Below are 12,513 nucleotides of genomic sequence, written 5' to 3'. Positions count from 1 at the left end.
AATATGCACCCTTCAGGGAAGAAGTTCATTCAAGCTTCTTAAACTCACCTCACCTGGAAAATCCATCCTCTTTTAGCCTTGTGCCCCTTCCACGCCCCCTCTAGTACAAAGAGAGATGCAGCCCTACGGCACCAGGGTGGAAGAAGCCCCAGGATAGCTGTCCGAAGACATGAGGCCCACTCAAAAGCTTCCCCCGCCAAGGAGAGAAGAGGACAAGACTTACCTGCAGATGAGGTCTCAGGGCCCTGAGAATGAGCATAATGTCTGTAAGGAAAGAGAAATAGGATTTCAGTGGGACATGGAAGTCTGAGAAAGAGCCTCTGCAAAGATAGCTCTAAGGGAGGTGTGATTGTGAAGGTGGGCTGGTCACTGAGTTCTTTGTAGTACAAGGTAGCAGACAGAAGCCAGACTCTGGGGGGAACCTGCCTGCCGGTGAGCAGTGGGCATAAAACCCTAAACCAATGAGAATCGAATCCCTTCCCAGCAGCTTCTGCACAGATCAGTGATGTTTGCTTGGTCTTTCTCTTTTCTGTGGTCTAACCTGATCTGTTCTGAGATCAGAGAGTTGGAATAGAAAAGCCTGACTGAGATGAAACGAGCAAAGAGAAGACAAGGCCTCCTAAATCTGGTGAAGACAGAACACAGATAACCAAAGGTGAGGATGGGAAGAAACAGATTGAGTTCCAAGTCCCATCCACAGTATCCCAGGGCCTGGAATCCCTGGAAGTGCCAGAGGTGTGTGCTCCCTGGGAGATGCGACCCCAAGTGTCAGAGGAAGCCCTACGGAGCAAGGAAGGGAGGGCAGGGTCTCTAGGATGGGCACTTCCATACAGGCTGCCCATGTGAATTTCTCAGAGTGACCGTGACAGATCCTGAGAGGGACAGTTTGAGGCAAAGGAAAGTAAGTTTTCTGAAGAGGGGTGAATTCCGCCTTCTCCTGACAATGAAACAGAAATCCCGTCCTGCTCAGAGGTACTGAGTAGGAGGGATTGTGAATTCCCATCCTGCACAGAGGTTGGCTGGGAAGTTCGACTGTCTAAAGACAATGTGGCCAAAGTCTTCTTTATCTTTCAAAGATATATCTTTAACTTCCTGCAAATTCAATCCTGGATAAAAGCCTAGAATATACAAGTGTGGGTTTTTCAGGAGAGCAACAAGGGGAGAAGGTGATAGTGACATATCAGAGAAGGAGAACAATAGTCTAAGGGTCCCTGTGTTACTTAATGAATCACAGACAGTGTCAAGCATTCTTCCTTACCTGTAGACATGCAAATGCAGTAGATGTTTTAGCAATAACTGAATTAATCCTCACAGAATTCTTTTTGGCCATTTCCAGGTACAGAGACCAGAAGAATTCATTAGTTACAAGAGCAAGCAATAATTCGCTGGTCTGAATTTTGTTCAATTTCTGTGTTTGCCCTTCACAAATGGATAAAAGTCTCTGAATCTGGCATTGAAGACAGTGTTTTCTCTATTGTTATGGATTGAATAGTGTCCCCCAAAATGTGTGTCAACCTGGCCAGGCCATGATTCCCAGTATTGTGTGGTTGTCCTGCATTTTGTGATCTGATGTGATTACTTATGTGTTGTAAATTCTAACCTCTGTGATGTTAATGAGGCGGGATTAGAGACAGTTAGGTTAATGAGGGAGGACACAATCTACAGGATAAGGGTGAGTCTTGAGTCAGTCTCTTTTGAGATACAAAGAGAAAAGTGAGCAGAAATGAGAGGGACCTCATACCACCAAGGAAGAAGTGCCTGGAGTGGAGCAGGTCCTTTTGACCCAGCGTCCACGCACTGAGAATTTCCTAGGCCAGGGGAAGATGGATGACAAGGACTTTCCCCCAGAGCCACAAAGAGAGAAAGCTTTCTCCTAGAGCTGGTGTCCTGACTTCAAACTTCTTGCTTCTTAAACTGTGAGAGAATAAGTTTCTGTTTGTTAAAGGCATCCACTTGTGGAATCTCTGCTATAGCCACACTAGATAACTAAAAAACACATATATAAAATAGTCAAAAAAAAAATGTTTCAAATACACACACATACACGTATGATGTTATTAAACTTTAAAAGATGTTACATTCTTATAACACATTTAACAACAGAGATTTGTATACAGAAGTTATAATAAGAGCCATCCCCACATAATTATATTGTACCTGCTCCCCCAAAGTGTCCAGTGTCCAAAGATACATATGTACCCTTTTACACACTTCTTTTTGCTTGGACACATGTAAGTACATTCATTTGTTTGTTTTTATGGAAATTAGGTCACATTCTACCCATGTTTTCCTCTGAATCACTCTTCACTTGACAATTTTTCATGGTTCCTCTAAATCAGCAGACATGGAAGAAGCACTCTTTTTGGTTCTTCTTATTTTTAACTCCCACCACTCTTCTGTCAGTTTGTTGTACTGTGGTGGCTTGCATGTTGCTGTGATGTTAGAAGCTATGCCACCGGTATTTCAAATACCACCAGGTTCACCCATGGTAGACTGGTTTGAGTGGAGCTCTGGATTTAGACAGACTAGGAAAAAGGACCTAGTGATCTATTTCTAAAAAAAACTGGCCAGTGAAATCTTACGAATAGTACTGGAACACTGTCTGACTGAATGACAGAGGATAACCCCTTAGGTTGGAAGGCACTCAAAATACAAGTGGGGAAGAGCTACCTCCTCAAAGTAGATCCCAGTTTAATGACGTTTCCTGATGGGCACAACTCATAATGAGAAGAAACTGATGCAAATATCCTTTAATAATCAGAATGTGGAATGAAGGAAGTATGAATCTAGGGAAATTGGAAGTCATCAAAAATGAAATGGAATGCATAAAGGTCAGTAATCCAAGGCATTAGTGAGCTGAAATAGCTTGGTTTTGGACATTTTAAAGTAGACAATGATATGTTCTACTATGCCAGGATTGAGATACTGAAGAGAACGGCATCATATTCATCGATAAAAAGAACATTTCAAGATCTTTTCTGAAGTAGAACACTACGAACAATAGGATAATATCCACAGGCCTACTAGGAAGACCAGTTAATAAGACTATTATTCAAATTTACACACAAATCATGAATGTGAAAGATGAAGAAGTTGAAGGTTTTTACCAAGTTCCGCAGTTTGAAACTGATCAAACGTGATGCATTAATCAATCAAGATGTACTGATAATTACGTAATTAGGATGCGAAGTTGAAAACAAAGCAGACAAATCAGCAGTTGGAAAATAAGGTATTGATGATAGAAATGACAATGAAGCTTACATGATAGAATTTGGCAAGACCAATGACTTATTCATTGCACATACCTTTCGTCAGGAACATAAATGGTGACTATACTCATGAACTATTCCAGGCAGAATAGATAGGAATCAAATTTGTGGAAGGTGATGATGGAGAAGGTCAATATCATGAGTCAGAATCAGGCCAGGGGCTGACCGCAGAACAGATGATCAGTTGCTCATATTCACGTTCAAGTAGAAGCTGAAGAAAATTAAAACAAGTCCATGAGTCAAAGTATGCCCTTGAGTATATCAAACCTGAATTTAGAGACCATCTCAAGAATAGATTTGATGCACTGCACACTAATGATCGAAGACCAGATTAGTTGTGGGATGATAGCAAGGACATCATATATGAAAAAAACAAAAAGTCATTAGAAAGACAGGAAAGAAAGAAAAGACCAAAGAGGATGTCACAAGAGACTCTGAATCTTGCTCTTGAATGTACAGTAGCTAAAGAGAATGGAAGGAAAAATAAAGTAAAAGAGCTCAACAGAATACCTGAAAGCGAAGCTGGAGAAGACAAAGTATGATAATAATAATGTGAACAGATCTGGAGTTAGAAAACCAAAAGGGAAGAAAACACCTGGCATTTCTCAAGCTGAAAGAACTGAAGGAAATATTCAAGCCTCTAGGTGCAATACTGAAGGAAGGATTCTATGGGGAAAATATCGAACAACACAGGAAACATCAAAAGAAGACGGAAGGAATACACAGACTCAATACACCAAAAAGAATTGGTCGACATTCAACCATTTCAGGAGGTAGCATTGGATCAAGAGCTGATGGTACTGAAGGAAGAACTCCAAGCTGCACTGAAGGCATTGGCAAAAAACACGGCTCCAGGAACTGATGGAGTACCAAATGAGATGTTTCAACACAGGGACGCAGTGCTGGAGGCGCTCACTTGACTATTCCAATATATTTGGAAGACAGCTACCTGACCAAATGACTGAAAGAGATCTACATGTGTACCCATTTCAAAGAGAGGTGGTCCAACGCAATGCGGAAATTATCGAGCAATGTCATTAACATCCCACGCAAGAAAAATTTTGCTGAATATAATTTAAAAACAGTTGCAGCAGTACACAGATAGGCAACTACCAAAAATTCAAGCTGGATTCAGAGGAAGACATGGAATGTGGGATATCATTTCTGATGTCTGATGGATCTTGGCTGAAAGTAGAGAATATCAGTAAGATGTTTACCTATTTTTGTTTCCTACACAAGCACACTCAACTGTGTGGCTCATGACAAATTATGGATAGCTTAGCAAAGAATGGGAATTCCAGAACACTTAACTGTAGTCATGCGGAATATCTACGTAGACCAAGAGGCAGTCATTTGAGTAGGGCAAGGTGATACTCTGTGGTTTAAAATCAGAAAGTTATGTGTCATGGTAGTATCCTTTCACCATACTTACTCAATCTGTATGCTGAGCAAACATTCTGAGAAGCTGGTCTCGAAGAACAAGAACATGGCATTAGTTTTGGAGAAAGATTCACTAACAACCTATGATATGCAGCTGATACGACCTTGCTTGCTGAAAGTAAAGAGGACTTGAAGCAGTTGCTGATGAAGAGCAACCACTACAGCCTTCACTATGGATTACACCTCAACATAAAGAAAACAAAAATTCTCACAACTGGACCAGTAAGCAACACCATGATAAACAGAGAAAATACTGAAGTCATCAAGCATTTCATTTAACTTGAATCCATAATCAATGCCCACAGAAGCAGCAGTCAAGAATTCAAACAATGTATTGCATTGGGCAAATCTGTTGCAAAAGACCTCCTTAAAGTGTTGAGAAAGAAAGATGTCACTTTGAGGACTAAGGTGTGCCTGAGCAAAGCCATGATATTTTCTATCACCTCACATGCTTGAGCAAGTTAGACAATGAATACGGAAAACCGAAGAACTGATTCATTTAAAATATGGTGTTGGCAAAGAATACTGAATATACCATGGACTGCCAGAAGAATAAACAAAACCATCTTGGAAGAAGTACACCAAGAATGCACCTTAGAAGCAAGGATGGCGAGACTTCGTCTCACGTGCCTTGGACATATTTTCAGGAGGGACCTGTCCCAGGAGAGGCTCATCATGCTTGGAAAAGCTGAGGGTCAGAAAAAAAGAGGAAGGCGCTCAACAACATGAACTGACACAATGGCTGCAAGAATGGGCTCAAACATAGCAATGATTGTGAGGATGGTTCAGGATCAGGTGGTGTTTCATTCTGTTTTACACAGGATCGATGGCATCTAACAGCCACAACTAACATATGTATGCGTGTATGTGTGTGTGTATATATATATATACCCATTGCCATCGAGTCGTTTCCAACTCATAGTGACCCTACAGGACAAAGTAGAACTGCCCCACAGAGTTCCCAAGGAGCGCCTGGTGGATTCGAACTGCTAACCTTTTGGTTAGCAGCTATAGCTATTAACCATTATGCGACTAGGGTTTCCATATATATATATATATATATATATATATATATATATATATATATATATATATATATATATATATATTCTCTTCACTAGTTTTGCATCTCTAGAGATCCCAGGCTAAGACATTTGGTACCTACTGTGGTTCTAGAGGAACCAAATCTTAAGGATGAGTTTTCTGAATTGATTCTCAAGTCTGGCTAGTCTTAAAGGCACTGATGACTGTCTCCAGTAGTAAACAGGCTATTGCTAATCCATGGTGGGAGGTGACAATAGAAATACGCAAAATACTACTACCACTGGATCAAATATTTGTGAGAGACAAGGCTCTGCCTGATTACATATTTGATACTTTTCTATAATTTTGTCAGAATAAGAATAATAAGGAAGCTGCTTGGTTAGTCCTGCTTTTGCTAGCCACACTGGTGAATGAAAGAAATGGGCTCAAAGCTGAAGCACCACATACAAGATCTGAAAGCTGCCACTTGTGCCCAGAAAGAAAACCATATTTCTTATAGTAACAAGGCTAATGCTGCCAAAAATAAACTCAGATTCTTATCATAAGAGTGACTGAATTAAAGCGCTAGTTGAATATCCAGCCTCAAATGGTGTCTGAAGTTAGAGTGAGGGCACTGATTGGGAAGAAATGGGATCCTGAAACTCAGGATGAGGACATATGGGCAGACAGTCAGGAAGCGGGGGACAATGAACCTCCAATTTCTATTGAATCGCTCTTCCTAACAGAACCAGACCTCTTACTCCCATCTGAAGAGATTCTCTAACTCTGCCGCTAAGGCACCCTTCCCAGTAAAACAATTATCCCTTCCACCTCCATCTGATGAGATTACCCCAGCTGTGCCTGAAGTGTCTTGTTTGAGTTATCTCCTGGGGTGGTATCTGGGGCATTGCCTGGGGCATCACCTTAGGCAGATGTCTTATAAGACACGGCTGAACATCCCACTGCCACTGCCCATTTTTGCTTCTAGACCTATACCTAGACTTCAGTCCCAACAAGCCCCAAAAGGTGAACTATGAAGTGTGACCCAGGAGAAGGTATGCTAAACTCCAAAAGAACTACTTGATTTTTCTAATATATATATACAGAAACCTGGTGAATATGTGTGGGAATGGCTATTATGGGTGTGGGATAACGGTGCAAGCAACATAAAGGTGGATTAGTCTAAGTTTATTGATATAGACCCAGGAAGCATAGATTCTTCATTCAGTGTTTCAGCTTCAGAGGTTAGAAAAGGATCTCATAGTTTATTTGGTTGGTTTACTGAAGCATGGATTAAGTGGTGGCCTACAATAAATCAAGTGGAAATGGCAGATCTGCCATTGTATACTGTAGGAGAAGGTAACCAAAGGCTGAGGGAAACTGGCAGGTTAGAATGGATTTATTAGGCTGGACCCACAGACCCACACACGGAGTGCCCAGAGGGCTCTCTTTTTACCATAGCAGTGAGGTACAAATTTGTGCAGCAAGCCCCAGCATTATTGAAGACTTCTGTGGTTGCTATTTTATGTAAGTAAGAGTCCACAGTGAGAACTGCCCTAACTGAATTAAGACACCTAACTACAATGCAGTTGACTGGACCCCATGGTGGTAACAGCCAAGTGGTGGCACTCAATGAACAAAGACAAGGTGGGTGTGGTTACCATAACAGACAGTAGAGTCAAAGCAGTAATCAGAATAGTCTGCTCACATGGATTTATGGCAATGGCTACTTAGTCATAGTGTCCCTGGGAGTGAAAGAGCTGGGAAATGTACATCTCCTGGTACCTAGTGTCTTAGCTATCTAGTGCTCCTGTAACAGAAATACCACAAACGGATGACTTTAACAAAGAAAATTATTCCCTCACAGTCCAGGAGGCTTTATAAGTCCAAATTCAGGGTGCCAATTCCAGGGGAAGACTTTTTCTCTCTGTCACTCCTAGGGGAAGGTCTTTGTCACCAGTCTTCCCCTGGACAAGAAGGTTCTCAGCACAGGGATCCTAGGTCCAAAGGATGCACTGCTCCTGACACTTCTTTCTTGGTGGTACTGAGGTCCCCCGTCTCTCTGCTCTTTTCTCTTTTATATCTCAAAAGAGACTGACTTAAAACACAACTTAATCTTGTAGATTGAGCCCGGCCTCCTTAACATAACTGCTTCAAATTTTCGCTCATTAACATCATAGAGGTAGGATTTACAATACATTGGAAAATCACATCAGCTGACAAAATGGTGGATAATCGCACAATACTGGGAAGCATGGCCTAGTCAAGCTGATATATACATTTTGGGAAGACAGAGTTTAATCCATAACACCTAGTATGCAGCTATCGACCTGTTAATGCCTTTTTCTCCATACCCATTTGGAAGTATCACCAGAAACAGTGTGCCTTCTCTCTGACCTAAGTATATAAGGACGAAATAATATAGAGGAATCTCTGTTACATTTTCTCCATCTTACCGTTATTTGGCCTCATAGGCAGACCCAGTCACTTAATTGCACGGCAGAATGAAGAGATTAAAGCCCAACATTCTTGCCAGTGGACCAGGAAGGTAGCTGCTCAGACATCAGAGAGCCTCAGAGAGACAGAGACCAGGTGGCTCAAGAGAGGGATACCATAAAGTTGTTTTTCATACCCCCCTCCACTCCCATAGTTGCATATGCTTTCCTCTGACCCCAAGAAGTAGATCAATCCTTTGAGAACTGCATTATGGGTTAGAACACCAACAAGGTCCCAGACTGAGTGACACTCCCATAGATTACATCCAAATATCATTGCAAAGTCTTCAAAATCTGAACTGACATCTGAGCCACAGCATCCAGAAGTTGGGAAAGAACATGCAGCCTGAACATAACTGGGTCAAGTGATTGCTAAAACAAACAACATCGACATTTTCTGTAAGATTGAAGTAAGACATAGTCTTAGAATCATAGACAAAAACTTTAAAAAGCTACTTTAACCATGCTCAAAGAAGTAACAGTCACACCTTAGAAAAATAGAAAAATACATAGAAACCATTCACAAATGAAAATTTTAGACAGGAAAAATAGAGATAAAAAATTCACTTGACCAGCGGAATGCTGTTGACAGACAAAAGGATCAATGAGATGAAAATAGTTCAATTGAAAATATCCAATCTGAAAACAGAGGACAAATATTGAAAAAAAAATGAACAGAGCCTCAAAAAAATCCAAAAATACCTAACATTTATTTATTGGAATTCCTTAAGGTGTAGAGAAAATATATAGTGTAGAAAAAAATATCTGAAGAAATACTGGCTCAACACTTTCCCAATTTGTTGAAAGACATAAACTTACAGATTCAAGAAGCTATGCAAACTCCAACAAGTTAAACTCACATAATTTTACACCCAAATGCCTCACTGTCAATTGTGGAATAACAAGGACCAAGAAAATATCTTCAAAGAAGCTAGAGAGAAAACAACTCATTTCACACAGGAGAAACCATTGGAATGACTCTGTATTCATCATCAGAAGCCATGGAGGCCAAAAGGCTGTGAAAACAACATTTTTTCAACACTGAAAGAAAAGAAACATTAACCCAGTGTTCTATAGGCTGTTATTTCCTTCATGAGTAAAGGAAAAATATTGACATTCTCAGGTGAAGGACGCTTAAGAGAATTCATCGCCACCAGACTTGTTCTAAATGAAACACTAAGGAAGTTCTTCAGGTGGTAGACTTGGAATTTCAGGAATTATGGAAAGCAACAAAGTCGAAAGTACCTTCTGAAGTTTGCCGTTCAGCCAAAGATTAGACAGGTCTACAAAACAAACAATAACACACGTGAAGAAAGTGTTTCTTAGTTCAATCGTGTGTATGAGACCAAAGGTGCAAAACCTGCCCAAAAGCACAGAAAAGAGGGCAGGATGGAACAGGAATCATGGCGGATGGGAACGGGGAACTGGAGCATAGAAGAGAATATTGACACATCATGAATATTGCCACCAATGTCACAAACCAATTGTGTATAAATGGCTGAACAAGAAAGTAATTTGCTTTGTAAAGTTTCAAATAAAGCACAATAAAAATTTTTTAAAAAGTGGTAGGTATCTGGGTAAACATATTACGCCAACCCTGCTGTCACTGCACAACATGGCGCAGGACTCCCCTCTTTGGATAGACTTGCTAGCCTATTGGAAACACTTTGGAATATACTCTTGGTGGCAAATTAGTATTAGAGAATGGGATTATTTTGAAAATATGAGATGTCTGTACTCATGTCTGGTGAATAAACTGGATAATAAAATTTTCAGAGCGAAATGAGATGTTCTAACAGAAAAATAGGCCTGAATTCCCACGTGGGCCATGAGCCTAATCTGAAGGCCTTTCCCAGAGAGGCATTTCAGGCACTTCTAGAGCAGCAGGAGCACTGGGGAATGCATGTATCAACCTCCCCCAGGGCCTTCTCTGAGGAGTAAGTACCTGCTTTAGTACTAAGCTTAAAAAAAAAAAAGCTTAGGGGTTCATAAATAGTCATTCTGCATAAGGTCTTCAGGTTCAAGTCTGTAATCCAGCTGGGATTCTGTGTGTGCTGCATCTCTGCATCAAAAGAACATGCTTCTAGAAGCAGAATGCCAGGAGAGAGGCGGTTGGGCAGTTGGGGGTGGGGGGTGCTGCGCAGACAGGGGTGCCCAAGGGAGGCACAATATAGTCATTCTGCAGCAGGTCTAGTCCTTCTGCATAAGAATTAGAATGCTTCTGTCAATGCATAATAGTTTACATGCAGGACATAAACAAAGTGACTGAAGGACAAAGTCAAATAGTAAACCAAGCCACTCCCTGTCAATCCTTACCTGAGAGGGTCTTCATGAAGACTTCCGGGGATGGAGAAGGACACAGTAAACGCTGATTTATTTTACCTCTTCCTTCCTCAAGAAACAGGAACTGGTGTTAAGACGTCAGGTGTCAAGCCCCAAACTCCTCTTCTGGTCTGTATTTAAGCTGTATAATAAAACTGGGATCAGGCAATCAGCCGTGAGCAGACAGACCCAGAGTATTCCCAGTGCCCCACATCTTTGAGCTCCAGTGAGATCCTGTTCTTAGTCACTAGATTAGCAGAGGAGCTGAAAGACTGAAATTCCGTGTTTTAAGGCAACTTGGGCTTCAAACAGTCACATATTGCTAAAGTCGTATTTCTCTGTGTTAATTTATGATCCTTAACTCAAATCTGGAGTTTGGAGCTCATTTTGATAACTCCTCATTAGTCTGCATAGACTAGAGTCTGCTCACAGTCAGTGATGACAATGGAGGAAACAAAGTCCCTAGCCCAGAGGAGGGACTGCTCCCCATATTTGGGGCAATGCCCCTGGGAAGCATCGGCGAGGTGCACTTTGGCCTCTGTGGCTTTGCCTTCTGCTCCTGGAATTGCACCCTGGGGGCCTCCATATGCAGACCCAGAGTCCGTGGGTGACCACAACTCCCCCGTTCTGGGTCATCGTCCGGACACACGTTGCGATATGCTTTCTGCCCTCCTTTCCAGCATAAGCGCTGCGATCACAAGTGGCAGAACCAGTTCTCAGGTCCAGACCCTAGACCTTGCCCTCCTTGGCCTTAGGCTTCCCTAGTCCTGGTGGAACCTGCAAGCCTGGCGGATGCGAGGTTAGCACCCGGCTGGGTGGGCTTGGGCCTGTCTCAAAAGGCTCATGGCGCACTCAGGTTCCTCCTCCTTGGAGCCTGTGGGCTTGCAGTGGGCAGCCCGGCATCTCGTGCCTCCCTTGGGAGCCCTCTCTGAGCAGCAGCTCCCCTCCCCCTCCCCCGCCAACCACCCAACAGTCGCACTGCCTGCTTTCTGCTTCTAGAAGCGTGTTCTTTTGATGTACACATGCAGCACACACAGAAGCTCAGTTGGATTACAGACTTGAACCTGAAACGCACAACTTTAAAACTACTAGATGGGGGGGGGAGGTTATTGGCAGTGAAAAAAGCAAAAAAAAAAAAAAATAAGAAAGAGAACAATTACAAAAAAAGTATTAGAAGACTGTATCCTCACATTATGGACTCAAGAAAGTTGCGGATAAACAACCGCGTAGATAGCATACTGTTGTCTCTTTGCAAATAAGTCTTAAATGAGGGAATTTGGTACCGGGAAGAGTTGCAGAGCCTGACTTTGGGGAAATCTGGGATTGATGAATTGCCTTGCATGAGGCTACAAGCCCTGATAATCAATATTTGAAGATGAGATTCGAGCAACCTAGAACATGTATCAGAATTTTTTCTAAGTAAATTAGCACCAGAAGATGCCTTTAACCACTAAATAAAATGGGTCAGTAGTTCAAGATCTCCCTAAAAAGAAAACGGCAGACCTAGATCGTTTCCAGTCAGGTTCCAGCAAACATGCAAGAAACAGTCATTTTAATCTTGTACATAGTCAACAGAGATTAGAAAACCATGAGATACTCCCCTAACTTGATCCTTAAGGCTAGTTTAAAAATGATAACAAATTAGAGAAGGATGGTAGAAGAAGAGTTAGAGGACAAGCACACTCAGTAACTGAGATGCAAAACTCTACGTAAGATGCCAGCAAAGGAAATCCAGCAAAGTATAAACCACGTAACATGCCATGATCATGTAGGCATACAAATTTGAGTGAACGTTAAAGATTTAGTAATTTCATTCACCACATGCATAGGTGAAAGAAGAGAAGACATATGCTCACCTCAAGAGATGGGGGCAAAGCAGGTTGATAAAATCCAATCACATGGAGAGATAAGGACTAGGAGCAAATATGGAACAGAAAAGGAGTTCCCGAACGTGGAAAACTACA

General features: G+C 41.8%; 1 long non-coding RNA gene across 5 annotated transcripts in view; it reads right to left on the bottom strand.

The window, feature by feature from the left end:
• The window catches only part of LOC135229356 (uncharacterized), a 408,624-nt gene that overhangs the window by 4,537 nt on the left and 391,574 nt on the right, over positions 1-12,513 (bottom strand). For all 5 annotated transcript variants that reach the window (XR_010320135.1, XR_010320136.1, XR_010320134.1 and 2 more), the window contains 3 exons: positions 10,544-10,691; positions 3,306-3,480; positions 224-264 (listed from right to left, as the gene is read on the bottom strand). This is a non-coding gene — a long non-coding RNA (uncharacterized LOC135229356). The remainder of the gene's footprint in view (positions 1-223; positions 265-3,305; positions 3,481-10,543; positions 10,692-12,513) is intronic.

This window comes from Loxodonta africana, unplaced genomic scaffold (assembly GCF_030014295.1).
Source record: "Loxodonta africana isolate mLoxAfr1 unplaced genomic scaffold, mLoxAfr1.hap2 scaffold_28, whole genome shotgun sequence".
Classification (NCBI taxonomy): domain Eukaryota; kingdom Metazoa; phylum Chordata; class Mammalia; order Proboscidea; family Elephantidae; genus Loxodonta; species Loxodonta africana.
This window is presented reverse-complemented; position numbering and strand designations above follow the sequence as displayed.